General features: G+C 42.6%; 12 non-coding genes across 12 annotated transcripts; all 12 read right to left on the bottom strand.

Annotated features, from left to right (window-relative positions):
* Positions 1 to 10,318: 10,318 nt before the first annotated feature.
* trnap-ugg (transfer RNA proline (anticodon UGG)) lies at positions 10,319 to 10,390 on the bottom strand. The gene has a single exon. It is a non-coding gene; the product is annotated as a tRNA-Pro (tRNA).
* A 2,717-nt stretch (positions 10,391 to 13,107) lies between these two features.
* trnap-ugg (transfer RNA proline (anticodon UGG)) lies at positions 13,108 to 13,179 on the bottom strand. Its single transcript has one exon. It is a non-coding gene; the product is annotated as a tRNA-Pro (tRNA).
* An 858-nt stretch (positions 13,180 to 14,037) lies between these two features.
* trnap-ugg (transfer RNA proline (anticodon UGG)) lies at positions 14,038 to 14,109 on the bottom strand. Its single transcript has one exon. It is a non-coding gene; the product is annotated as a tRNA-Pro (tRNA).
* Positions 14,110 to 15,896: 1,787 nt separating this feature from the next.
* Positions 15,897 to 15,968, bottom strand: trnap-ugg (transfer RNA proline (anticodon UGG)). Its single transcript has one exon. It is a non-coding gene; the product is annotated as a tRNA-Pro (tRNA).
* Positions 15,969 to 17,755: 1,787 nt separating this feature from the next.
* trnap-ugg (transfer RNA proline (anticodon UGG)) lies at positions 17,756 to 17,827 on the bottom strand. The gene has a single exon. It is a non-coding gene; the product is annotated as a tRNA-Pro (tRNA).
* An 858-nt stretch (positions 17,828 to 18,685) lies between these two features.
* trnap-ugg (transfer RNA proline (anticodon UGG)) lies at positions 18,686 to 18,757 on the bottom strand. The gene has a single exon. It is a non-coding gene; the product is annotated as a tRNA-Pro (tRNA).
* Positions 18,758 to 19,615: 858 nt separating this feature from the next.
* On the bottom strand, positions 19,616 to 19,687 carry trnap-ugg (transfer RNA proline (anticodon UGG)). The gene has a single exon. It is a non-coding gene; the product is annotated as a tRNA-Pro (tRNA).
* An 858-nt stretch (positions 19,688 to 20,545) lies between these two features.
* trnap-ugg (transfer RNA proline (anticodon UGG)) lies at positions 20,546 to 20,617 on the bottom strand. The gene has a single exon. It is a non-coding gene; the product is annotated as a tRNA-Pro (tRNA).
* Positions 20,618 to 21,475: 858 nt separating this feature from the next.
* On the bottom strand, positions 21,476 to 21,547 carry trnap-ugg (transfer RNA proline (anticodon UGG)). Its single transcript has one exon. It is a non-coding gene; the product is annotated as a tRNA-Pro (tRNA).
* Positions 21,548 to 24,262: 2,715 nt separating this feature from the next.
* Positions 24,263 to 24,334, bottom strand: trnap-ugg (transfer RNA proline (anticodon UGG)). Its single transcript has one exon. It is a non-coding gene; the product is annotated as a tRNA-Pro (tRNA).
* Positions 24,335 to 26,119: 1,785 nt separating this feature from the next.
* On the bottom strand, positions 26,120 to 26,191 carry trnap-ugg (transfer RNA proline (anticodon UGG)). The gene has a single exon. It is a non-coding gene; the product is annotated as a tRNA-Pro (tRNA).
* An 859-nt stretch (positions 26,192 to 27,050) lies between these two features.
* trnap-ugg (transfer RNA proline (anticodon UGG)) lies at positions 27,051 to 27,122 on the bottom strand. The gene has a single exon. It is a non-coding gene; the product is annotated as a tRNA-Pro (tRNA).
* Positions 27,123 to 27,693: the final 571 nt, after the last annotated feature.

Raw genomic sequence — 27,693 nt, 5'->3', positions numbered from 1 at the left:
CGCCTGTCTCACATTGTTAAAGGCTCTTCAAAAGTGCTCGTCCGGGATTTGAACCAGGGACCTCTCGCACCCAAAGCGAGAATCATACCCCTAGACCAACGAGCCATTTATTTCAAGACATTGTTTTGCAGTCGCCAGCAATGACGGTGAGAATATGCATTGACAGGTCGATGTTGCCAGGCCACAGTGGATCACGTGAGTGTTGGTGGTATACTTGTGAGCATAGCTATCTTCCAAGCAGTTGACCAGGTTTCAGTTCAAATACTCTGTAATTCATCTCCTGAATCTTTCAGATTCAATCTTCATTAGCTGTAACAGCAAGAAACAAATGAAGAAAGAGCTAAATGTAGATTATAACAATTAAAAAGTAGACATCAAAATCAATTGGATCTCATTTCATTTGATCCGATTGACGCACCGGTATGTGAATAAAAAAACTAAAAAACATTGGAATCTCTCAGTTTTAAATTAGAAATGTCACACATTTTGCACTGGATGCTTCTCAGTCCTACCGTAACTGCTGATGTTACACCTCTGCATTTTTGGTGAAATGTGGCAGAGCGAGAGCAATGTTTGTCAAAACATGACACATCCCTAAAATCTGTCTTCTCATACAAATGTCTATAGCTTCAGAACGGTTTGACCTACAAAATAGTTTGCCCATTCTTTGGAAAGGGGAGACTCTCACAAACACAATGCTGTTCTCAGTTTTGCTCTACGACCCCCACAAGTGTCAAGGGACTCGTCTGAAGGTAACCTATGTCCCGGTAAAAGGACAGGTTTTTTAACCAAGGAAGAAATTAATACATGTTGTGCGATGCTGAACCCACTAGTGCAGAGCACAATGGATTAGCAGTCCATTACCTTAATCACTTGTCCACCTGGTCCTGCGCTCCAGTGGTAGCAGTCGCCCCTCCAACCAGTTGCCCAAGATCCGCCTGTCTCACATTGTTAAAGGCTCTTCAAAAGGGCTCGTCCGGGATTTGAACCAGGGACCTCTCGCACCCAAAGCGAAAATCATACCCCTAGACCAACGAGCCATTTATTTAAAGATATTGTTTTGCAGTCGCCAGCAATGACGGTGAGAATATGCATTGACAGGTCGATGTTGCCAGGCCACAGTGGATCACGTGAGTGTTGGTGGTATACTTGTGAGCATAGCTATCTTCCAAGCAGTTGACCAGGTTTCAGTTCAAATACTCTGTAATTCATCTCCTGAATCTTTCAGATTCAATCTTCATTAGCTGTAACAGCAAGAAACAAATGAAGAAAGAGCTAAATGTAGATTATAACAATTAAAAAGTAGACATCAAAATCAATTGGATCTCATTTCATTTGATCCGATTGACGCACCGGTATGTGAATAAAAAAACTAAAAAACATTGGAATCTCTCAGTTTTAAATTAGAAATGTCACACATTTTGCACTGGATGCTTCTCAGTCCTACCGTAACTGCTGATGTTACACCTCTGCATTTTTGGTGAAATGTGGCAGAGCGAGAGCAATGTTTGTCAAAACATGACACATCCCTAAAATCTGTCTTCTCATACAAATGTCTATAGCTTCAGAACGGTTTGACCTACAAAATAGTTTGCCCATTCTTTGGAAAGGGGAGACTCTCACAAACACAATGCTGTTCTCAGTTTTGCTCTACGACCCCCACAAGTGTCAAGGGACTCGTCTGAAGGTAACCTATGTCCCGGTAAAAGGACAGGTTTTTTAACCAAGGAAGAAATTAATACATGTTGTGCGATGCTGAACCCACTAGTGCAGAGCACAATGGATTAGCAGTCCATTACCTTAATCACTTGTCCACCTGGTCCTGCGCTCCAGTGGTAGCAGTCGCCCCTCCAACCAGTTGCCCAAGATCCGCCTGTCTCACATTGTTAAAGGCTCTTCAAAAGGGCTCGTCCGGGATTTGAACCAGGGACCTCTCGCACCCAAAGCGAGAATCATACCCCTAGACCAACGGGCCATTTATTTCAAGACATTGTTTTGCAGTCGCCAGCAATGACGGTGAGAATATGCATTGACAGGTCGATGTTGCCAGGCCACAGCGGATCACGTGAGTGTTGGTGGTATACTTGTGAGCATAGCTATCTTCCAAGCAGTTGACCAGGTTTCAGTTCAAATACTCTGTAATTCATCTCCTGAGTCTTTCAGATTCAATCTTCATTAGCTGCAACAGCAAGAAACAAATGAAGAAAGAGCTAAATGTAGATTTTAACAATTAAAAAGTAGACATCAAAATCAATTGGATCTCATTTCATTTGATCCGATTGACGCACCGGTATGTGAATAAAAAAACTAAAAAACATTGGAATCTCTCAGTTTTAAATTAGAAATGTCACACATTTTGCACTGGATGCTTCTCAGTCCTACCGTAACTGCTGATGTTACACCTCTGCATTTTTGGTGAAATGTGGCAGAGCGAGAGCAATGTTTGTCAAAACATGACACATCCCTAAAATCTGTATTCTCATACAAATGTCTATAGCTTCAGAACGGTTTGACCTACAAAATAGTTTGCCCATTCTTTGGAAAGGGGAGACTCTCACAAACACAATGCTGTTCTCAGTTTTGCTCTACGACCCCCACAAGTGTCAAGGGACTCGTCTGAAGGTAACCTATGTCCCGGTAAAAGGACAGGTTTTTTAACCAAGGAAGAAATTAATACATGTTGTGCGATGCTGAACCCACTAGTGCAGAGCACAATGGATTAGCAGTCCATTACCTTAATCACTTGTCCACCTGGTCCTGCGCTCCAGTGGTAGCAGTCGCCCCTCCAACCAGTTGCCCAAGATCCGCCTGTCTCACATTGTTAAAGGCTCTTCAAAAGGGCTCGTCCGGGATTTGAACCAGGGACCTCTCGCACCCAAAGCGAGAATCATACCCCTAGACCAACGAGCCATTTATTTCAAGACATTGTTTTGCAGTCGCCAGCAATGACGGTGAGAATATGCATTGACAGGTCGATGTTGCCAGGCCACAGTGGATCACGTGAGTGTTGGTGGTATACTTGTGAGCATAGCTATCTTCCAAGCAGTTGACCAGGTTTCAGTTCAAATACTCTGTAATTCATCTCCTGAATCTTTCAGATTCAATCTTCATTAGCTGTAACAGCAAGAAACAAATGAAGAAAGAGCTAAATGTAGATTATAACAATTAAAAAGTAGACATCAAAATCAATTGGATCTCATTTCATTTGATCCGATTGACGCACCGGTATGTGAATAAAAAAACTAAAAAACATTGGAATCTCTCAGTTTTAAATTAGAAATGTCACACATTTTGCACTGGATGCTTCTCAGTCCTACCGTAACTGCTGATGTTACACCTCTGCATTTTTGGTGAAATGTGGCAGAGCGAGAGCAATGTTTGTCAAAACATGACACATCCCTAAAATCTGTCTTCTCATACAAATGTCTATAGCTTCAGAACGGTTTGACCTACAAAATAGTTTGCCCATTCTTTGGAAAGGGGAGACTCTCACAAACACAATGCTGTTCTCAGTTTTGACCTACGACCCCCACAAGTGTCAAGGGACTCGTCTGAAGGTAACCTATGTCCCGGTAAAAGGACAGGTTTTTTAACCAAGGAAGAAATTAATACATGTTGTGCGATGCTGAACCCACTAGTGCAGAGCACAATGGATTAGCAGTCCATTACCTTAATCACTTGTCCACCTGGTCCTGCGCTCCAGTGGTAGCAGTCGCCCCTCCAACCAGTTGCCCAAGATCCGCCTGTCTCACATTGTTAAAGGCTCTTCAAAAGGGCTCGTCCGGGATTTGAACCAGGGACCTCTCGCACCCAAAGCGAGAATCATACCCCTAGACCAACGAGCCATTTATTTCAAGACATTGTTTTGCAGTCGCCAGCAATGACGGTGAGAATATGCATTGACAGGTCGATGTTGCCAGGCCACAGTGGATCACGTGAGTGTTGGTGGTATACTTGTGAGCATAGCTATCTTCCAAGCAGTTGACCAGGTTTCAGTTCAAATACTCTGTAATTCATCTCCTGAATCTTTCAGATTCAATCTTCATTAGCTGTAACAGCAAGAAACAAATGAAGAAAGAGCTAAATGTAGATTATAACAATTAAAAAGTAGACATCAAAATCAATTGGATCTCATTTCATTTGATCCGATTGACGCACCGGTATGTGAATAAAAAAACTAAAAAACATTGGAATCTCTCAGTTTTAAATTAGAAATGTCACACATTTTGCACTGGATGCTTCTCAGTCCTACCGTAACTGCTGATGTTACACCTCTGCATTTTTGGTGAAATGTGGCAGAGCGAGAGCAATGTTTGTCAAAACATGACACATCCTTAAAATCTGTCTTCTCATACAAATGTCTATAGCTTCAGAACGGTTTGACCTACAAAATAGTTTGCCCATTCTTTGGAAAGGGGAGACTCTCACAAACACAATGCTGTTCTCAGTTTTGCTCTACGACCCCCACAAGTGTCAAGGGACTCGTCTGAAGGTAACCTATGTCCCGGTAAAAGGACAGGTTTTTTAACCAAGGAAGAAATTAATACATGTTGTGCGATGCTGAACCCACTAGTGCAGAGCACAATGGATTAGCAGTCCATTACCTTAATCACTTGTCCACCTGGTCCTGCGCTCCAGTGGTAGCAGTCGCCCCTCCAACCAGTTGCCCAAGATCCGCCTGTCTCACATTGTTAAAGGCTCTTCAAAAGGGCTCGTCCGGGATTTGAACCAGGGACCTCTCGCACCCAAAGCAAGAATCATACCCCTAGACCAACGAGCCATTTATTTCAAGACATTGTTTTGCAGTCGCCAGCAATGACGGTGAGAATATGCATTGACAGGTCGATGTTGCCAGGCCACAGTGGATCACGTGAGTGTTGGTGGTATACTTGTGAGCATAGCTATCTTCCAAGCAGTTGACCAGGTTTCAGTTCAAATACTCTGTAATTCATCTCCTGAGTCTTTCAGATTCAATCTTCATTAGCTGCAACAGCAAGAAACAAATGAAGAAAGAGCTAAATGTAGATTTTAACAATTAAAAAGTAGACATCAAAATCAATTGGATCTCATTTCATTTGATCCGATTGACGCACCGGTATGTGAATAAAAAAACTAAAAAACATTGGAATCTCTCAGTTTTAAATTAGAAATGTCACACATTTTGCACTGGATGCTTCTCAGTCCTACCGTAACTGCTGATGTTACACCTCTGCATTTTTGGTGAAATGTGGCAGAGCGAGAGCAATGTTTGTCAAAACATGACACATCCCTAAAATCTGTATTCTCATACAAATGTCTATAGCTTCAGAACGGTTTGACCTACAAAATAGTTTGCCCATTCTTTGGAAAGGGGAGACTCTCACAAACACAATGCTGTTCTCAGTTTTGCTCTACGACCCCCACAAGTGTCAAGGGACTCGTCTGAAGGTAACCTATGTCCCGGTAAAAGGACAGGTTTTTTAACCAAGGAAGAAATTAATACATGTTGTGCGATGCTGAACCCACTAGTGCAGAGCACAATGGATTAGCAGTCCATTACCTTAATCACTTGTCCACCTGGTCCTGCGCTCCAGTGGTAGCAGTCGCCCCTCCAACCAGTTGCCCAAGATCCGCCTGTCTCACATTGTTAAAGGCTCTTCAAAAGGGCTCGTCCGGGATTTGAACCAGGGACCTCTCGCACCCAAAGCGAGAATCATACCCCTAGACCAACGAGCCATTTATTTCAAGACATTGTTTTGCAGTCGCCAGCAATGACGGTGAGAATATGCATTGACAGGTCGATGTTGCCAGGCCACAGTGGATCACGTGAGTGTTGGTGGTATACTTGTGAGCATAGCTATCTTCCAAGCAGTTGACCAGGTTTCAGTTCAAATACTCTGTAATTCATCTCCTGAATCTTTCAGATTCAATCTTCATTAGCTGTAACAGCAAGAAACAAATGAAGAAAGAGCTAAATGTAGATTATAACAATTAAAAAGTAGACATCAAAATCAATTGGATCTCATTTCATTTGATCCGATTGACGCACCGGTATGTGAATAAAAAAACTAAAAAACATTGGAATCTCTCAGTTTTAAATTAGAAATGTCACACATTTTGCACTGGATGCTTCTCAGTCCTACCGTAACTGCTGATGTTACACCTCTGCATTTTTGGTGAAATGTGGCAGAGCGAGAGCAATGTTTGTCAAAACATGACACATCCCTAAAATCTGTATTCTCATACAAATGTCTATAGCTTCAGAACGGTTTGACCTACAAAATAGTTTGCCCATTCTTTGGAAAGGGGAGACTCTCACAAACACAATGCTGTTCTCAGTTTTGCTCTACGACCCCCACAAGTGTCAAGGGACTCGTCTGAAGGTAACCTATGTCCCGGTAAAAGGACAGGTTTTTTAACCAAGGAAGAAATTAATACATGTTGTGCGATGCTGAACCCACTAGTGCAGAGCACAATGGATTAGCAGTCCATTACCTTAATCACTTGTCCACCTGGTCCTGCGCTCCAGTGGTAGCAGTCGCCCCTCCAACCAGTTGCCCAAGATCCGCCTGTCTCACATTGTTAAAGGCTCTTCAAAAGGGCTCGTCCGGGATTTGAACCAGGGACCTCTCGCACCCAAAGCGAGAATCATACCCCTAGACCAACGAGCCATTTATTTCAAGACATTGTTTTGCAGTCGCCAGCAATGACGGTGAGAATATGCATTGACAGGTCGATGTTGCCAGGCCACAGTGGATCACGTGAGTGTTGGTGGTATACTTGTGAGCATAGCTATCTTCCAAGCAGTTGACCAGGTTTCAGTTCAAATACTCTGTAATTCATCTCCTGAATCTTTCAGATTCAATCTTCATTAGCTGTAACAGCAAGAAACAAATGAAGAAAGAGCTAAATGTAGATTATAACAATTAAAAAGTAGACATCAAAATCAATTGGATCTCATTTCATTTGATCCGATTGACGCACCGGTATGTGAATAAAAAAACTAAAAAACATTGGAATCTCTCAGTTTTAAATTAGAAATGTCACACATTTTGCACTGGATGCTTCTCAGTCCTACCGTAACTGCTGATGTTACACCTCTGCATTTTTGGTGAAATGTGGCAGAGCGAGAGCAATGTTTGTCAAAACATGACACATCCCTAAAATCTGTCTTCTCATACAAATGTCTATAGCTTCAGAACGGTTTGACCTACAAAATAGTTTGCCCATTCTTTGGAAAGGGGAGACTCTCACAAACACAATGCTGTTCTCAGTTTTGCTCTACGACCCCCACAAGTGTCAAGGGACTCGTCTGAAGGTAACCTATGTCCCGGTAAAAGGACAGGTTTTTTAACCAAGGAAGAAATTAATACATGTTGTGCGATGCTGAACCCACTAGTGCAGAGCACAATGGATTAGCAGTCCATTACCTTAATCACTTGTCCACCTGGTCCTGCGCTCCAGTGGTAGCAGTCGCCCCTCCATTCAGTTGCCCAAGATCCGCCTGTCTCACATTGTTAAAGGCTCTTCAAAAGGGCTCGTCCGGGATTTGAACCCGGGACCTCTCGCACCCAAAGCGAGAATCATACCCCTAGACCAACGGGCCATTTATTTCAAGACATTGTTTTGCAGTCGCCAGCAATGACGGTGAGAATATGCATTGACAGGTCGATGTTGCCAGGCCACAGTGGATCACGTGAGTGTTGGTGGTATACTTGTGAGCATAGCTATCTTCCAAGCAGTTGACCAGGTTTCAGTTCAAATACTCTGTAATTCATCTCCTGAGTCTTTCAGATTCAATCTTCATTAGCTGCAACAGCAAGAAACAAATGAAGAAAGAGCTAAATGTAGATTTTAACAATTAAAAAGTAGACATCAAAATCAATTGGATCTCATTTCATTTGATCCGATTGACGCACCGGTATGTGAATAAAAAAACTAAAAAACATTGGAATCTCTCAGTTTTAAATTAGAAATGTCACACATTTTGCACTGGATGCTTCTCAGTCCTACCGTAACTGCTGATGTTACACCTCTGCATTTTTGGTGAAATGTGGCAGAGCGAGAGCAATGTTTGTCAAAACATGACACATCCCTAAAATCTGTCTTCTCATACAAATGTCTATAGCTTCAGAACGGTTTGACCTACAAAATAGTTTGCCCGTTCTTTGGAAAGGGGAGACTCTCACAAACACAATGCTGTTCTCAGTTTTGCTCTACGACCCCCACAAGTGTCAAGGGACTCGTCTGAAGGTAACCTATGTCCCGGTAAAAGGACAGGTTTTTTAACCAAGGAAGAAATTAATACATGTTGTGCGATGCTGAACCCACTAGTGCAGAGCACAATGGATTAGCAGTCCATTACCTTAATCACTTGTCCACCTGGTCCTGCGCTCCAGTGGTAGCAGTCGCCCCTCCAAACAGTTGCCCAAGATCCGCCTGTCTCACATTGTTAAAGGCTCTTCAAAAGGGCTCGTCCGGGATTTGAACCCGGGACCTCTCGCACCCAAAGCGAGAATCATACCCCTAGACCAACGGGCCATTTATTTCAAGACATTGTTTTGCAGTCGCCAGCAATGACGGTGAGAATATGCATTGACAGGTCGATGTTGCCAGGCCACAGTGGATCACGTGAGTGTTGGTGGTATACTTGTGAGCATAGCTATCTTCCAAGCAGTTGACCAGGTTTCAGTTCAAATACTCTGTAATTCATCTCCTGAGTCTTTCAGATTCAATCTTCATTAGCTGCAACAGCAAGAAACAAATGAAGAAAGAGCTAAATGTAGATTTTAACAATTAAAAAGTAGACATCAAAATCAATTGGATCTCATTTCATTTGATCCGATTGACGCACCGGTATGTGAATAAAAAAACTAAAAAACATTGGAATCTCTCAGTTTTAAATTAGAAATGTCACACATTTTGCACTGGATGCTTCTCAGTCCTACCGTAACTGCTGATGTTACACCTCTGCATTTTTGGTGAAATGTGGCAGAGCGAGAGCAATGTTTGTCAAAACATGACACATCCCTAAAATCTGTCTTCTCATACAAATGTCTATAGCTTCAGAACGGTTTGACCTACAAAATAGTTTGCCCATTCTTTGGAAAGGGGAGACTCTCACAAACACAATGCTGTTCTCAGTTTTGCTCTACGACCCCCACAAGTGTCAAGGGACACGTCTGAAGGTAACCTATGTCCCGGTAAAAGGACAGGTTTTTTAACCAAGGAAGAAATTAATACATGTTGTGCGATGCTGAACCCACTAGTGCAGAGCACAATGGATTAGCAGTCCATTACCTTAATCACTTGTCCACCTGGTCCTGCGCTCCAGTGGTAGCAGTCGCCCCTCCAACCAGTTGCCCAAGATCCGCCTGTCTCACATTGTTAAAGGCTCTTCAAAAGGGCTCGTCCGGGATTTGAACCCGGGACCTCTCGCACCCAAAGCGAGAATCATACCCCTAGACCAACGGGCCATTTATTTCAAGACATTGTTTTGCAGTCGCCAGCAATGACGGTGAGAATATGCATTGACAGGTCGATGTTGCCAGGCCACAGTGGATCACGTGAGTGTTGGTGGTATACTTGTGAGCATAGCTATCTTCCAAGCAGTTGACCAGGTTTCAGTTCAAATACTCTGTAATTCATCTCCTGAGTCTTTCAGATTCAATCTTCATTAGCTGCAACAGCAAGAAACAAATGAAGAAAGAGCTAAATGTAGATTTTAACAATTAAAAAGTAGACATCAAAATCAATTGGATCTCATTTCATTTGATCCGATTGACGCACCGGTATGTGAATAAAAAAACTAAAAAACATTGGAATCTCTCAGTTTTAAATTAGAAATGTCACACATTTTGCACTGGATGCTTCTCAGTCCTACCGTAACTGCTGATGTTACACCTCTGCATTTTTGGTGAAATGTGGCAGAGCGAGAGCAATGTTTGTCAAAACATGACACATCCCTAAAATCTGTCTTCTCATACAAATGTCTATAGCTTCAGAACGGTTTGACCTACAAAATAGTTTGCCCATTCTTTGGAAAGGGGAGACTCTCACAAACACAATGCTGTTCTCAGTTTTGCTCTACGACCCCCACAAGTGTCAAGGGACTCGTCTGAAGGTAACCTATGTCCCGGTAAAAGGACAGGTTTTTTAGCCAAGGAAGAAATTAATACATGTTGTGCGATGCTGAACCCACTAGTGCAGAGCACAATGGATTAGCAGTCCATTACCTTAATCACTTGTCCACCTGGTCCTGCGCTCCAGTGGTAGCAGTCGCCCCTCCAACCAGTTGCCCAAGATCCGCCTGTCTCACATTGTTAAAGGCTCTTCAAAAGGGCTCGTCCGGGATTTGAACCCGGGACCTCTCGCACCCAAAGCGAGAATCATACCCCTAGACCAACGAGCCATTTATTTCAAGACATTGTTTTGCAGTCGCCAGCAATGACGGTGAGAATATGCATTGACAGGTCGATGTTGCCAGGCCACAGTGGATCACGTGAGTGTTGGTGGTATACTTGTGAGCATAGCTATCTTCCAAGCAGTTGACCAGGTTTCAGTTCAAATAGTCTGTAATTCATCTCCTGAGTCTTTCAGATTCAATCTTCATTAGCTGTAACAGCAAGAAACAAATGAAGAAAGAGCTAAATGTAGATTTTAACAATTAAAAAGTAGACATCAAAATCAATTGGATCTCATTTCATTTGATCCGATTGACGCACCGGTATGTGAATAAAAAAACAAAAAAACATTGGAATCTCTCAGTTTTAAATTAGAAATGTCACACATTTTGCACTGGATGCTTCTCAGTCCTACCATAACTGCTGATGTTACACCTCTGCATTTTTGGTGAAATGTGGCAGAGCGAGAGCAATGTTTGTCAAAACATGACACATCCCTAAAATCTGTATTCTCATACAAATGTCTATAGCTTCAGAACGGTTTGACCTACAAAATAGTTTGCCCATTCTTTGGAAAGGGGAGACTCTCACAAACACAATGCTGTTCTCAGTTTTGCTCTACGACCCCCACAAGTGTCAAGGGACTCGTCTGAAGGTAACCTATGTCCCGGTAAAAGGACAGGTTTTTTAACCAAGGAAGAAATTAATACATGTTGTGCGATGCTGAACCCACTAGTGCAGAGCACAATGGATTAGCAGTCCATTACCTTAATCACTTGTCCACCTGGTCCTGCGCTCCAGTGGTAGCAGTCGCCCCTCCAACCAGTTGCCCAAGATCTGCCTGTATTGTTAAAGGCTCTTCAAAAGGGCTTGTCCGGGATTTGAACCCGGGACGTTTCGCACCCAAAGCGAGAATCATACCCCTAGACCAACGAGCCATTTATTTCAAGACATTGTTTTGCAGTCGCCAGCAATGACGGTGAGAATATGCATTGACAGGTCGATGTTGCCAGGCCACAGTGGATCACGTGAGTGTTGGTGGTATACTTGTGAGCATAGCTATCTTCCAAGCAGTTGACCAGGTTTCAGTTCAAATACTCTGTAATTCATCTGCTGAGTCTTTCAGATTCAATCTTCATTAGCTGTAACAGCAAGAAACAAATGAAGAAAGAGCTAAATGTAGATTTTAACAATTAAAAAGTAGACATCAAAATCAATTGGATCTCATTTAATTTGATCCGATTGACGCACCGGTATGTGAATAAAAAACTAAAAAACATTGGAATCTCTCAGTTTTAAATTAGAAATGTCACACATTTTGCACTGGATGCTTCTCAGTCCTACCATAACTGCTGATGTTACACCTCTGCATTTTTGGTGAAATGTGGCAGAGCGAGAGCAATGTTTGTCAAAACATGACACATCCCTAAAATCTGTCTTCTCATACAAATGTCTATAGCTTCAGAACGGTTTGACCTACAAAATAGTTTGCCCATTCTTTGGAAAGGGGAGACTCTCACAAACACAATGCTGTTCTCAGTTTTGCTCTACGACCCCCACAAGTGTCAAGGGACTCGTCTGAAGGTAACCTATGTCCCGGTAAAAGGACAGGTTTTTTAACCAAGGAAGAAATTAATACATGTTGTGCGATGCTGAACCCACTAGTGCAGAGCACAATGGATTAGCAGTCCATTGCCTTAATCACTTGTCCACCTGGTCCTGCGCTCCAGTGGTAGCAGTCGCCCCTCCAACCAGTTGCCCAAGATCCGCCTGTATTGTTAAAGGCTCTTCAAAAGGGCTTGTCCGGGATTTGAACCCGGGACGTTTCGCACCCAAAGCGAGAATCATACCCCTAGACCAACGAGCCATTTATTTCAAGACATTGTTTTGCAGTCGCCAGCAATGACGGTGAGAATATGCATTGACAGGTCGATGTTGCCAGGCCACAGTGGATCACGTGAGTGTTGGTGGTATACTTGTGAGCATAGCTATCTTCCAAGCAGTTGACCAGGTTTCAGTTCAAATGCTCTGTAATTCATCTGCTGAGTCTTTCAGATTCAATCTTCATTAGCTGTAACAGCAAGAAACAAATGAAGAAAGAGCTAAATGTAGATTTTAACAATTAAAAAGTAGACATCAAAATCAATTGGATCTCATTTCATTTGATCCGATTGACGCACCGGTATGTGAATAAAAAAACTAAAAAACATTGGAATCTCTCAGTTTTAAATTAGAAATGTCACACATTTTGCACTGGATGCTTCTCAGTCCTACCATAACTGCTGATGTTACACCTCTGCATTTTTGGTGAAATGTGGCAGAGCGAGAGCAATGTTTGTCAAAACATGACACATCCCTAAAATCTGTATTCTCATACAAATGTCTATAGCTTCAGAACGGTTTGACCTACAAAATAGTTTGCCCATTCTTTGGAAAGGGGAGACTCTCACAAACACAATGCTGTTCTCAGTTTTGCTCTACGACCCCCACAAGTGTCAAGGGACTCGTCTGAAGGTAACCTATGTCCCGGTAAAAGGACAGGTTTTTTAACCAAGGAAGAAATTAATACATGTTGTGCGATGCTGAACCCACTAGTGCAGAGCACAATGGATTAGCAGTCCATTGCCTTAATCACTTGTCCACCTGGTCCTGCTCTCCAGTGGCAGCAGTCGCCCCTCCAACCAGTTGCCCAAGATCCGCCTGTATTGTTAAAGGCTCTTCAAAAGGGCTCGTCCGGGATTTGAACCCGGGACCTCTCGCACCCAAAGCGAGAATCATACCCCTAGACCAACGAGCCATTTATTTCAAGACATTGTTTTGCAGTCGCCAGCAATGACGGTGAGAATATGCATTGACAGGTCGATGTTGCCAGGCCACAGTGGATCACGTGAGTGTTGGTGGTATACTTGTGAGCATAGCTATCTTCCAAGCAGTTGACCAGGTTTCAGTTCAAATACTCTGTAATTCATCTGCTGAGTCTTTCAGATTCAATCTTCATTAGCTGTAACAGCAAGAAACAAATGAAGAAAGAGCTAAATGTAGATTTTAACAATTAAAAAGTAGACATCAAAATCAATTGGATCTCATTTCATTTGATCCGATTGACGCACCGGTATGTGAATAAAAAAACTAAAAAACATTGGAATCTCTCAGTTTTAAATTAGAAATGTCACACATTTTGCACTGGATGCTTCTCAGTCCTACCATAACTGCTGATGTTACACCTCTGCATTTTTGGTGAAATGTGGCAGAGCGAGAGCAATGTTTGTCAAAACATGACACATCCCTAAAATCTGTATTCTCATACAAATGTCTATAGCTTCAGAACGGTTTGACCTACAAAATAGTTTGCCCATTCTTTGGAAAGGGGAGACTCTCACAAACACAATGCTGTTCTCAGTTTTGCTCTACGACCCCCACAAGTGTCAAGGGACTCGTCTGAAGGTAACCTATGTCCCGGTAAAAGGACAGGTTTTTTAACCAAGGAAGAAATTAATACATGTTGTGCGATGCTGAACCCACTAGTGCAGAGCACAATGGATTAGCAGTCCATTGCCTTAATCACTTGTCCACCTGGTCCTGCTCTCCAGTGGCAGCAGTCGCCCCTCCAACCAGTTGCCCAAGATCCGCCTGTATTGTTAAAGGCTCTTCAAAAGGGCTCGTCCGGGATTTGAACCCGGGACCTCTCGCACCCAAAGCGAGAATCATACCCCTAGACCAACGAGCCATTTATTTCAAGACATTGTTTTGCAGTCGCCAGCAATGACGGTGAGAATATGCATTGACAGGTCGATGTTGCCAGGACACAGTGGATCACGTGAGTGTTGGTGGTATACTTGTGAGCATAGCTATCTTCCAAGCAGTTGACCAGGTTTCAGTTCAAATACTCTGTAATTCATCTGCTGAGTCTTTCAGATTCAATCTTCATTAGCTGTAACAGCAAGAAACAAATGAAGAAAGAGCTAAATGTAGATTTTAACAATTAAAAAGTAGACATCAAAATCAATTGGATCTCATTTCATTTGATCCGATTGACGCACCGGTATGTGAATAAAAAACAAAAAAACATTGGAATCTCTCAGTTTTAAATTAGAAATGTCACACATTTTGCACTGGATGCTTCTCAGTCCTACCATAACTGCTGATGTTACACCTCTGCATTTTTGGTGAAATGTGGCAGAGCGAGAGCAATGTTTGTCAAAACATGACACATCCCTAAAATCTGTCTTCTCATACGAATGTCTATAGCTTCAGAACGGTTTGACCTACAAAATAGTTTGCCGATTCTTTGGAAAGGGGAGACTCTCACAAACACAATGCTGTTCTCAGTTTTGCTCTACGACCCCCACAAGTGTCAAGGGACTCGTCTGAAGGTAACCTATGTCCCGGTAAAAGGACAGGTTTTTTAACCAAGGAAGAAATTAATACATGTTGTGCGATGCTGAACCCACTAGTGCAGAGCACAATGGATTAGCAGTCCATTGCCTTAATCACTTGTCCACCTGGTCCTGCGCTCCAGTGGTAGCAGTCGCCCCTCCAACCAGTTGCCCAAGATCCGCCTGTATTGTTAAAGGCTCTTCAAAAGGGCTCGTCCGGGATTTGAACCCGGGACCTCTTGCACCCAAAGCGAGAATCATACCCCTAGACCAACGAGCCATTTATTTCAAGACATTGTTTTGCAGTCGCCAGCAATGACGGTGAGAATATGCATTGACAGGTCGATGTTGCCAGGCCACAGTGGATCACGTGAGTGTTGGTGGTATACTTGTGAGCATAGCTATCTTCCAAGCAGTTGACCAGGTTTCAGTTCAAATACTCTGTAATTCATCTGCTGAGTCTTTCAGATTCAATCTTCATTAGCTGTAACAGCAAGAAACAAATGAAGAAAGAGCTAAATGTAGATTTTAACAATTAAAAAGTAGACATCAAAATCAATTGGATCTCATTTCATTTGATCCGATTGACGCACCGGTATGTGAATAAAAAACAAAAAAACATTGGAATCTCTCAGTTTTAAATTAGAAATGTCACACATTTTGCACTGGATTGCTTCTCAGTCCTACCATAACTGCTGATGTTACACCTCTGCATTTTTGGTGAAATGTGGCAGAGCGAGAGCAATGTTTGTCAAAACATGACACATCCCTAAAATCTGTCTTCTCATACGAATGTCTATAGCTTCAGAACGGTTTGACCTACAAAATAGTTTGCCCATTCTTTGGAAAGGGGAGACTCTCACAAACACAATGCTGTTCTCAGTTTTGCTCTACGACCCCCACAAGTGTCAAGGGACTCGTCTGAAGGTAACCTATGTCCCGGTAAAAGGACAGGTTTTTTAACCAAGGAAGAAATTAATACATGTTGTGCGATGCTGAACCCACTAGTGCAGAGCACAATGGATTAGCAGTCCATTGCCTTAATCACTTGTCCACCTGGTCCTGCGCTCCAGTGGTAGCAGTCGCCCCTCCAACCAGTTGCCCAAGATCCGCCTGTATTGTTAAAGGCTCTTCAAAAGGGCTCGTCCGGGATTTGAACCCGGGACCTCTCGCACCCAAAGCGAGAATCATACCCCTAGACCAACGAGCCATTTATTTCAAGACATTGTTTTGCAGTCGCCAGCAATGACGGTGAGAATATGCATTGACAGGTCGATGTTGCCAGGCCACAGTGGATCACGTGAGTGTTGGTGGTATACTTGTGAGCATAGCTATCTTCCAAGCAGTTGACCAGGTTTCAGTTCAAATACTCTGTAATTCATCTGCTGAGTCTTTCAGATTCAATCTTCATTAGCTGTAACAGCAAGAAACAAATGAAGAAAGAGCTAAATGTAGATTTTAACAATTAAAAAGTAGACATCAAAATCAATTGGATCTCATTTCATTTGATCCGATTGACGCACCGGTATGTGAATAAAAAACAAAAAAACATTGGAATCTCTCAGTTTTAAATTAGAAATGTCACACATTTTGCACTGGATGCTTCTCAGTCCTACCATAACTGCTGATGTTACACCTCTGCATTTTTGGTGAAATGTGGCAGAGCGAGAGCAATGTTTGTCAAAACATGACACATCCCTAAAATCTGTCTTCTCATACGAATGTCTATAGCTTCAGAACGGTTTGACCTACAAAATAGTTTGCCCATTCTTTGGAAAGGGGAGACTCTCACAAACACAATGCTGTTCTCAGTTTTGCTCTACGACCCCCACAAGTGTCAAGGGACTTGTCTGAAGGTAACCTATGTCCCGGTAAAAGGACAGGTTTTTTAACCAAGGAAGAAATTAATACATGTTGTGCGATGCTGAACCCACTAGTGCAGAGCACAATGGATTAGCAGTCCATTGCCTTAATCACTTGTCCACCTGGTCCTGCGCTCCAGTGGTAGCAGTCGCCCCTCCAACCAGTTGCCCAAGATCCGCCTGTATTGTTAAAGGCTCTTCAAAAGGGCTCGTCCGGGATTTGAACCCGGGACCTCTCGCACCCAAAGTGAGAATCATACCCCTAGACCAACGAGCCATTTATTTCAAGACATTGTTTTGCAGTCGCCAGCAATGACGGTGAGAATATGCATTGACAGGTCGATGTTGCCAGGCCACAGTGGATCACGTGAGTGTTGGTGGTATACTTGTGAGCATAGCTATCTTCCAAGCAGTTGACCAGGTTTCAGTTCAAATACTCTGTAATTCATCTGCTGAGTCTTTCAGATTCAATCTTCATTAGCTGTAACAGCAAGAAACAAATGAAGAAAGAGCTAAATGTAGATTTTAACAATTAAAAAGTAGACATCAAAATCAATTGGATCTCATTTCATTTGATCCGATTGACGCACCGGTATGTGAATAAAAAAACAAAAAAACATTGGAATCTCTCAGTTTTAAATTAGAAATGTCACACATTTTGCACTGGATGCTTCTCAGTCCTACCATAACTGCTGATGTTACACCTCTGCATTTTTGGTGAAATGTGGCAGAGCGAGAGCAATGTTTGTCAAAACATGACACATCCCTAAAATCTGTCTTCTCATACGAATGTCTATAGCTTCAGAACGGTTTGACCTACAAAATAGTTTGCCCATTCTTTGGAAAGGGGAGACTCTCACAAACACAATGCTGTTCTCAGTTTTGCTCTACGACCCCCACAAGTGTCAAGGGACTCGTCTGAAGGTAACCTATGTCCCGGTAAAAGGACAGGTTTTTTAACCAAGGAAGAAATTAATACATGTTGTGCGATGCTGAACCCACTAGTGCAGAGCACAATGGATTAGCAGTCCATTGCCTTAATCACTTGTCCACCTGGTCCTGCGCTCCAGTGGTAGCAGTCGCCCCTCCAACCAGTTGCCCAAGATCCGCCTGTATTGTTAAAGGCTCTTCAAAAGGGCTCGTCCGGGATTTGAACCCGGGACCTCTCGCACCCAAAGCGAGAATCATACCCCTAGACCAACGAGCCATTTATTTCAAGACATTGTTTTGCAGTCGCCAGCAATGACGGTGAGAATATGCATTGACAGGTCGATGTTGCCAGGCCACAGTGGATCACGTGAGTGTTGGTGGTATACTTGTGAGCATAGCTATCTTCCAAGCAGTTGACCAGGTTTCAGTTCAAATACTCTGTAATTCATCTGCTGAGTCTTTCAGATTCAATCTTCATTAGCTGTAACAGCAAGAAACAAATGAAGAAAGAGCTAAATGTAGATTTTAACAATTAAAAAGTAGACATCAAAATCAATTGGATCTCATTTCATTTGATCCGATTGACGCACCGGTATGTGAATAAAAAAACAAAAAAACATTGGAATCTCTCAGTTTTAAATTAGAAATGTCACACATTTTGCACTGGATGCTTCTCAGTCCTACCATAACTGCTGATGTTACACCTCTGCATTTTTGGTGAAATGTGGCAGAGCGAGAGCAATGTTTGTCAAAACATGACACATCCCTAAAATCTGTCTTCTCATACGAATGTCTATAGCTTCAGAACGGTTTGACCTACAAAATAGTTTGCCCATTCTTTGGAAAGGGGAGACTCTCACAAACACAATGCTGTTCTCAGTTTTGCTCTACGACCCCCACAAGTGTCAAGGGACTCGTCTGAAGGTAACCTATGTCCCGGTAAAAGGACAGGTTTTTTAACCAAGGAAGAAATTAATACATGTTGTGCGATGCTGAACCCACTAGTGCAGAGCACAATGGATTAGCAGTCCATTGCCTTAATCACTTGTCCACCTGGTCCTGCGCTCCAGTGGTAGCAGTCGCCCCTCCAACCAGTTGCCCAAGATCCGCCTGTATTGTTAAAGGCTCTTCAAAAGGGCTCGTCCGGGATTTGAACCCGGGACCTCTCGCACCCAAAGCGAGAATCATACCCCTAGACCAACGAGCCATTTATTTCAAGACATTGTTTTGCAGTCGCCAGCAATGACGGTGAGAATATGCATTGACAGGTCGATGTTGCCAGGCCACAGTGGATCACGTGAGTGTTGGTGGTATACTTGTGAGCATAGCTATCTTCCAAGCAGTTGACCAGGTTTCAGTTCAAATACTCTGTAATTCATCTGCTGAGTCTTTCAGATTCAATCTTCATTAGCTGTAACAGCAAGAAACAAATGAAGAAAGAACTAAATGTAGATTTTAACAATTAAAAAGTAGACATCAAAATCAATTGGATCTCATTTCATTTGATCCGATTGACGCACCGGTATGTGAATAAAAAAATAAAAAAACATTGGAATCTCTCAGTTTTAAATTAGAAATGTCACACATTTTGCACTGGATGCTTCTCAGTCCTACCATAACTGCTGATGTTACACCTCTGCATTTTTGGTGAAATGTGGCAGAGCGAGAGCAATGTTTGTCAAAACATGACACATCCCTAAAATCTGTATTCTCATACAAATGTCTATAGCTTCAGAACGGTTTGACCTACAAAATAGTTTGCCCATTCTTTGGAAAGGGGAGACTCTCACAAACACAATGCTGTTCTCAGTTTTGCTCTACGACCCCCACAAGTGTCAAGGGACTCGTCTGAAGGTAACCTATGTCCCGGTAAAAGGACAGGTTTTTTAACCAAGGAAGAAATTAATACATGTTGTGCGATGCTGAACCCACTAGTGCAGAGCACAATGGATTAGCAGTCCATTGCCTTAATCACTTGTCCACCTGGTCCTGCGCTCCAGTGGTAGCAGTCGCCCCTCCAACCAGTTGCCCAAGATCCGCCTGTATTGTTAAAGGCTCTTCAAAAGGGCTCGTCCGGGATTTGAACCCGGGACCTCTCGCACCCAAAGCGAGAATCATACCCCTAGACCAACGAGCCATTTATTTCAAGACATTGTTTTGCAGTCGCCAGCAATGACGGTGAGAATATGCATTGACAGGTCGATGTTGCCAGGCCACAGTGGATCACGTGAGTGTTGGTGGTATACTTGTGAGCATAGCTATCTTCCAAGCAGTTGACCAGGTTTCAGTTCAAATACTCTGTAATTCATCTGCTGAGTCTTTCAGATTCAATCTTCATTAGCTGTAACAGCAAGAAACAAATGAAGAAAGAGCTAAATGTAGATTTTAACAATTAAAAAGTAGACATCAAAATCAATTGGATCTCATTTCATTTGATCCGATTGACGCACCGGTATGTGAATAAAAAAACAAAAAAACATTGGAATCTCTCAGTTTTAAATTAGAAATGTCACACATTTTGCACTGGATGCTTCTCAGTCCTACCATAACTGCTGATGTTACACCTCTGCATTTTTGGTGAAATGTGGCAGAGCGAGAGCAATGTTTGTCAAAACATGACACATCCCTAAAATCTGTCTTCTCATACGAATGTCTATAGCTTCAGAACGGTTTGACCTACAAAATAGTTTGCCCATTCTTTGGAAAGGGGAGACTCTCACAAACACAATGCTGTTCTCAGTTTTGCTCTACGACCCCCACAAGTGTCAAGGGACTCGTCTGAAGGTAACCTATGTCCCGGTAAAAGGACAGGTTTTTTAACCAAGGAAGAAATTAATACATGTTGTGCGATGCTGAACCCACTAGTGCAGAGCACAATGGATTAGCAGTCCATTGCCTTAATCACTTGTCCACCTGGTCCTGCGCTCCAGTGGTAGCAGTCGCCCCTCCAACCAGTTGCCCAAGATCCGCCTGTATTGTTAAAGGCTCTTCAAAAGGGCTCGTCCGGGATTTGAACCCGGGACCTCTCGCACCCAAAGCGAGAATCATACCCCTAGACCAACGAGCCATTTATTTCAAGACATTGTTTTGCAGTCGCCAGCAATGACGGTGAGAATATGCATTGACAGGTCGATGTTGCCAGGCCACAGTGGATCACGTGAGTGTTGGTGGTATACTTGTGAGCATAGCTATCTTCCAAGCAGTTGACCAGGTTTCAGTTCAAATACTCTGTAATTCATCTGCTGAGTCTTTCAGATTCAATCTTCATTAGCTGTAACAGCAAGAAACAAATGAAGAAAGAACTAAATGTAGATTTTAACAATTAAAAAGTAGACATCAAAATCAATTGGATCTCATTTCATTTGATCCGATTGACGCACCGGTATGTGAATAAAAAAATAAAAAAACATTGGAATCTCTCAGTTTTAAATTAGAAATGTCACACATTTTGCACTGGATGCTTCTCAGTCCTACCATAACTGCTGATGTTACACCTCTGCATTTTTGGTGAAATGTGGCAGAGCGAGAGCAATGTTTGTCAAAACATGACACATCCCTAAAATCTGTATTCTCATACAAATGTCTATAGCTTCAGAACGGTTTGACCTACAAAATAGTTTGCCCATTCTTTGGAAAGGGGAGACTCTCACAAACACAATGCTGTTCTCAGTTTTGCTCTACGACCCCCACAAGTGTCAAGGGACTCGTCTGAAGGTAACCTATGTCCCGGTAAAAGGACAGGTTTTTTAACCAAGGAAGAAATTAATACATGTTGTGCGATGCTGAACCCACTAGTGCAGAGCACAATGGATTAGCAGTCCATTGCCTTAATCACTTGTCCACCTGGTCCTGCGCTCCAGTGGTAGCAGTCGCCCCTCCAACCAGTTGCCCAAGATCCGCCTGTATTGTTAAAGGCTCTTCAAAAGGGCTCGTCCGGGATTTGAACCCGGGACCTCTCGCACCCAAAGCGAGAATCATACCCCTAGACCAACGAGCCATTTATTTCAAGACATTGTTTTGCAGTCGCCAGCAATGACGGTGAGAATATGCATTGACAGGTCGATGTTGCCAGGCCACAGTGGATCACGTGAGTGTTGGTGGTATACTTGTGAGCATAGCTATCTTCCAAGCAGTTGACCAGGTTTCAGTTCAAATACTCTGTAATTCATCTGCTGAGTCTTTCAGATTCAATCTTCATTAGCTGTAACAGCAAGAAACAAATGAAGAAAGAACTAAATGTAGATTTTAACAATTAAAAAGTAGACATCAAAATCAATTGGATCTCATTTCATTTGATCCGATTGACGCACCGGTATGTGAATAAAAAAATAAAAAAACATTGGAATCTCTCAGTTTTAAATTAGAAATGTCACACATTTTGCACTGGATGCTTCTCAGTCCTACCATAACTGCTGATTTTACACCTCTGCATTTTTGGTGAAATGTGGCAGAGCGAGAGCAATGTTTGTCACATGACACATCCCTAAAATCTGTATTCTCATACAAATGTCTATAGCTTCAGAACGGTTTGACCTACAAAATAGTTTGCCCATTCTTTGGAAAGGGGAGACTCTCACAAACACAATGCTGTTCTCAGTTTTGCTCTACGACCCCCACAAGTGTCAAGGGACTCGTCTGAAGGTAACCTATGTCCCGGTAAAAGGACAGGTTTTTTAACCAAGGAAGAAATTAATACATGTTGTGCGATGCTGAACCCACTAGTGCAGAGCACAATGGATTAGCAGTCCATTGCCTTAATCACTTGTCCACCTGGTCCTGCGCTCCAGTGGTAGCAGTCGCCCCTCCAACCAGTTGCCCAAGAACCGCCTGTATTGTTAAAGGCTCTTCAAAAGGGCTCATCCGGGATTTGAACCCGGGACGTCTCGCACCCAAAGCGAGAATCATACCCCTAGACCAACGAGCCATTTATTTCAAGACATTGTTTTGCAGTCGCCAGCAATGACGGTGAGAATATGCATTGACAGGTCGATGTTGCCAGGCCACAGTGGATCACGTGAGTGTTGGTGGTATACTTGTGAGCATAGCTATCTTCCAAGCAGTTGACCAGGTTTCAGTTCAAATACTCTGTAATTCATCTGCTGAGTCTTTCAGATTCAATCTTCATTAGCTGTAACAGCAAGAAACAAATGAAGAAAGAACTAAATGTAGATTTTAACAATTAAAAAGTAGACATCAAAATCAATTGGATCTCATTTCATTTGATCCGATTGACGCACCGGTATGTGAATAAAAAAATAAAAAAACATTGGAATCTCTCAGTTTTAAATTAGAAATGTCACACATTTTGCACTGGATGCTTCTCAGTCCTACCATAACTGCTGATGTTACACCTCTGCATTTTTGGTGAAATGTGGCAGAGCGAGAGCAATGTTTGTCAAAACATGACACATCCCTAAAATCTGTATTCTCATACAAATGTCTATAGCTTCAGAACGGTTTGACCTACAAAATAGTTTGCCCATTCTTTGGAAAGGGGAGACTCTCACAAACACAATGCTGTTCTCAGTTTTGCTCTACGACCCCCACAAGTGTCAAGGGACTCGTCTGAAGGTAACCTATGTCCCGGTAAAAGGACAGGTTTTTTAACCAAGGAAGAAATTAATACATGTTGTGCGATGCTGAACCCACTAGTGCAGAGCACAATGGATTAGCAGTCCATTGCCTTAATCACTTGTCCACCTGGTCCTGCGCTCCAGTGGTAGCAGTCGCCCCTCCAACCAGTTGCCCAAGAACCGCCTGTATTGTTAAAGGCTCTTCAAAAGGGCTCATCCGGGATTTGAACCCGGGACGTCTCGCACCCAAAGCGAGAATCATACCCCTAGACCAACGAGCCATTTATTTCAAGACATTGTTTTGCAGTCGCCAGCAATGACGGTGAGAATATGCATTGACAGGTCGATGTTGCCAGGCCACAGTGGATCACGTGAGTGTTGGTGGTATACTTGTGAGCATAGCTATCTTCCAAGCAGTTGACCAGGTTTCAGTTCAAATACTCTGTAATTCATCTGCTGAGTCTTTCAGATTCAATCTTCATTAGCTGTAACAGCAAGAAACAAATGAAGAAAGAGCTAAATGTAGATTTTAACAATTAAAAAGTAGACATCAAAATCAATTGGATCTCATTTCATTTGATCCGATTGACGCACCGGTATGTGAATAAAAAAACAAAAAAACATTGGAATCTCTCAGTTTTAAATTAGAAATGTCACACATTTTGCACTGGATGCTTCTCAGTCCTACCATAACTGCTGATGTTACACCTCTGCATTTTTGGTGAAATGTGGCAGAGCGAGAGCAATGTTTGTCAAAACATGACACATCCCTAAAATCTGTATTCTCATACAAATGTCTATAGCTTCAGAACGGTTTGACCTACAAAATAGTTTGCCCATTCTTTGGAAAGGGGAGACTCTCACAAACACAATGCTGTTCTCAGTTTTGCTCTACGACCCCCACAAGTGTCAAGGGACTCGTCTGAAGGTAACCTATGTCCCGGTAAAAGGACAGGTTTTTTAACCAAGGAAGAAATTAATACATGTTGTGCGATGCTGAACCCACTAGTGCAGAGCACAATGGATTAGCAGTCCATTACCTTAATCACTTGTCCACCTGGTCCTGCGCTCCAGTGGTAGCAGTCACCCCTCCAACCAGTTGCCCAAGATCCGCCTGTATTGTTAAAGGATCTTCGAAAGGGCTCGTCCGGGATTTGAACCCGGGACCTCTCGCACCCAAAGCGAGAATCATACCCCTAGACCAACGAGCCATTTATTTCAAGACATTGTTTTGCAGTCGCCAGCAATGACGGTGAGAATATGCATTGACAGGTCGATGTTGCCAGGCCACAGTGGATCACGTGAGTGTTGGTGGTATACTTGTGAGCATAGCTATCTTCCAAGCAGTTGACCAGGTTTCAGTTCAAATACTCTGTAATTCATCTGCTGAGTCTTTCAGATTCAATCTTCATTAGCTGTAACAGCAAGAAACAAATGAAGAAAGAACTAAATGTAGATTTTAACAATTAAAAAGTAGACATCAAAATCAATTGGATCTCATTTCATTTGATCCGATTGACGCACCGGTATGTGAATAAAAAAATAAAAAAACATTGGAATCTCTCAGTTTTAAATTAGAAATGTCACACATTTTGCACTGGATGCTTCTCAGTCCTACCATAACTGCTGATGTTACACCTCTGCATTTTTGGTGAAATGTGGCAGAGCGAGAGCAATGTTTGTCACATGACACATCCCTAAAATCTGTATTCTCATACAAATGTCTATAGCTTCAGAACGGTTTGACCTACAAAATAGTTTGCCCATTCTTTGGAAAGGGGAGACTCTCACAAACACAATGCTGTTCTCAGTTTTGCTCTACGACCCCCACAAGTGTCAAGGGACTCGTCTGAAGGTAACCTATGTCCCGGTAAAAGGACAGGTTTTTTAACCAAGGAAGAAATTAATACATGTTGTGCGATGCTGAACCCACTAGTGCAGAGCACAATGGATTAGCAGTCCATTGCCTTAATCACTTGTCCACCTGGTCCTGCGCTCCAGTGGTAGCAGTCGCCCCTCCAACCAGTTGCCCAAGAACCGCCTGTATTGTTAAAGGCTCTTCAAAAGGGCTCATCCGGGATTTGAACCCGGGACGTCTCGCACCCAAAGCGAGAATCATACCCCTAGACCAACGAGCCATTTATTTCAAGACATTGTTTTGCAGTCGCCAGCAATGACGGTGAGAATATGCATTGACAGGTCGATGTTGCCAGGCCACAGTGGATCACGTGAGTGTTGGTGGTATACTTGTGAGCATAGCTATCTTCCAAGCAGTTGACCAGGTTTCAGTTCAAATACTCTGTAATTCATCTGCTGAGTCTTTCAGATTCAATCTTCATTAGCTGTAACAGCAAGAAACAAATGAAGAAAGAGCTAAATGTAGATTTTAACAATTAAAAAGTAGACATCAAAATCAATTGGATCTCATTTCATTTGATCCGATTGACGCACCGGTATGTGAATAAAAAAACTAAAAAACATTGGAATCTCTCAGTTTTAAATTAGAAATGTCACACATTTTGCACTGGATGCTTCTCAGTCCTACCATAACTGCTGATGTTACACCTCTGCATTTTTGGTGAAATGTGGCAGAGCGAGAGCAATGTTTGTCAAAACATGACACATCCCTAAAATCTGTATTCTCATACAAATGTCTATCGCTTCAGAACGGTTTGACCTACAAAATAGTTTGCCCATTCTTTGGAAAGGGGAGACTCTCACAAACACAATGCTGTTCTCAGTTTTGCTCTACGACCCCCACAAGTGTCAAGGGACTCGTCTGAAGGTAACCTATGTCCCGGTAAAAGGACAGGTTTTTTAACCAAGGAAGAAATTAATACATGTTGTGCGATGCTGAACCCACTAGTGCAGAGCACAATGGATTAGCAGTCCATTACCTTAATCACTTGTCCACCTGGTCCTGCGCTCCAGTGGTAGCAGTCACCCCTCCAACCAGTTGCCCAAGATCCGCCTGTATTGTTAAAGGATCTTCAAAAGGGCTCGTCCGGGATTTGAACCCGGGACCTCTCGCACCCAAAGCGAGAATCATACCCCTAGACCAACGAGCCATTTATTTCAAGACATTGTTTTGCAGTCGCCAGCAATGACGGTGAGAATATGCATTGACAGGTCGATGTTGCCAGGCCACAGTGGATCACGTGAGTGTTGGTGGTATACTTGTGAGCATAGCTATCTTCCAAGCAGTTGACCAGGTTTCAGTTCAAATACTCTGTAATTCATCTGCTGAGTCTTTCAGATTCAATCTTCATTAGCTGTAACAGCAAGAAACAAATGAAGAAAGAGCTAAATGTAGATTTTAACAATTAAAAAGTAGACATCAAAATCAATTGGATCTCATTTCATTTGATCCGATTGACGCACCGGTATGTGAATAAAAAAACAAAAAAACATTGGAATCTCTCAGTTTTAAATTAGAAATGTCACACATTTTGCACTGGATGCTTCTCAGTCCTACCATAACTGCTGATGTTACACCTCTGCATTTTTGGTGAAATGTGGCAGAGCGAGAGCAATGTTTGTCAAAACATGACACATCCCTAAAATCTGTATTCTCATACAAATGTCTATAGCTTCAGAACGGTTTGACCTACAAAATAGTTTGCCCATTCTTTGGAAAGGGGAGACTCTCACAAACACAATGCTGTTCTCAGTTTTGCTCTACGACCCCCACAAGTGTCAAGGGACTCGTCTGAAGGTAACCTATGTCCCGGTAAAAGGACAGGTTTTTTTAACCAAGGAAGAAATTAATACATGTTGTGCGATGCTGAACCCACTAGTGCAGAGCACAATGGATTAGCAGTCCATTACCTTAATCACTTGTCCACCTGGTCCTGCGCTCCAGTGGTAGCAGTCGCCCCTCCAACCAGTTGCCCAAGATCCGCCTGTATTGTTAAAGGATCTTCAAAAGGGCTCGTCCGGGATTTGAACCCGGGACCTCTCGCACCCAAAGCGAGAATCATACCCCTAGACCAACGAGCCATTTATTTCAAGACATTGTTTTGCAGTCGCCAGCAATGACGGTGAGAATATGCATTGACAGGTCGATGTTGCCAGGCCACAGTGGATCACGTGAGTGTTGGTGGTATACTTGTGAGCATAGCTATCTTCCAAGCAGTTGACCAGGTTTCAGTTCAAATACTCTGTAATTCATCTGCTGAGTCTTTCAGATTCAATCTTCATTAGCTGTAACAGCAAGAAACAAATGAAGAAAGAGCTAAATGTAGATTTTAACAATTAAAAAGTAGACATCAAAATCAATTGGATCTCATTTCATTTGATCCGATTGACGCACCGGTATGTGAATAAAAAAACAAAAAAACATTGGAATCTCTCAGTTTTAAATTAGAAATGTCACACATTTTGCACTGGATGCTTCTCAGTCCTACCATAACTGCTGATGTTACACCTCTGCATTTTTGGTGAAATGTGGCAGAGCGAGAGCAATGTTTGTCAAAACATGACACATCCCTAAAATCTGTATTCTCATACAAATGTCTATAGCTTCAGAACGGTTTGACCTACAAAATAGTTTGCCCATTCTTTGGAAAGG

This window comes from Oncorhynchus mykiss, chromosome 15 (genome assembly GCF_057628025.1).
Source record: "Oncorhynchus mykiss isolate SJ-2025 chromosome 15, ASM5762802v1, whole genome shotgun sequence".
In the NCBI taxonomy this organism is placed as follows: domain Eukaryota; kingdom Metazoa; phylum Chordata; class Actinopteri; order Salmoniformes; family Salmonidae; genus Oncorhynchus; species Oncorhynchus mykiss.
This window is presented reverse-complemented; position numbering and strand designations above follow the sequence as displayed.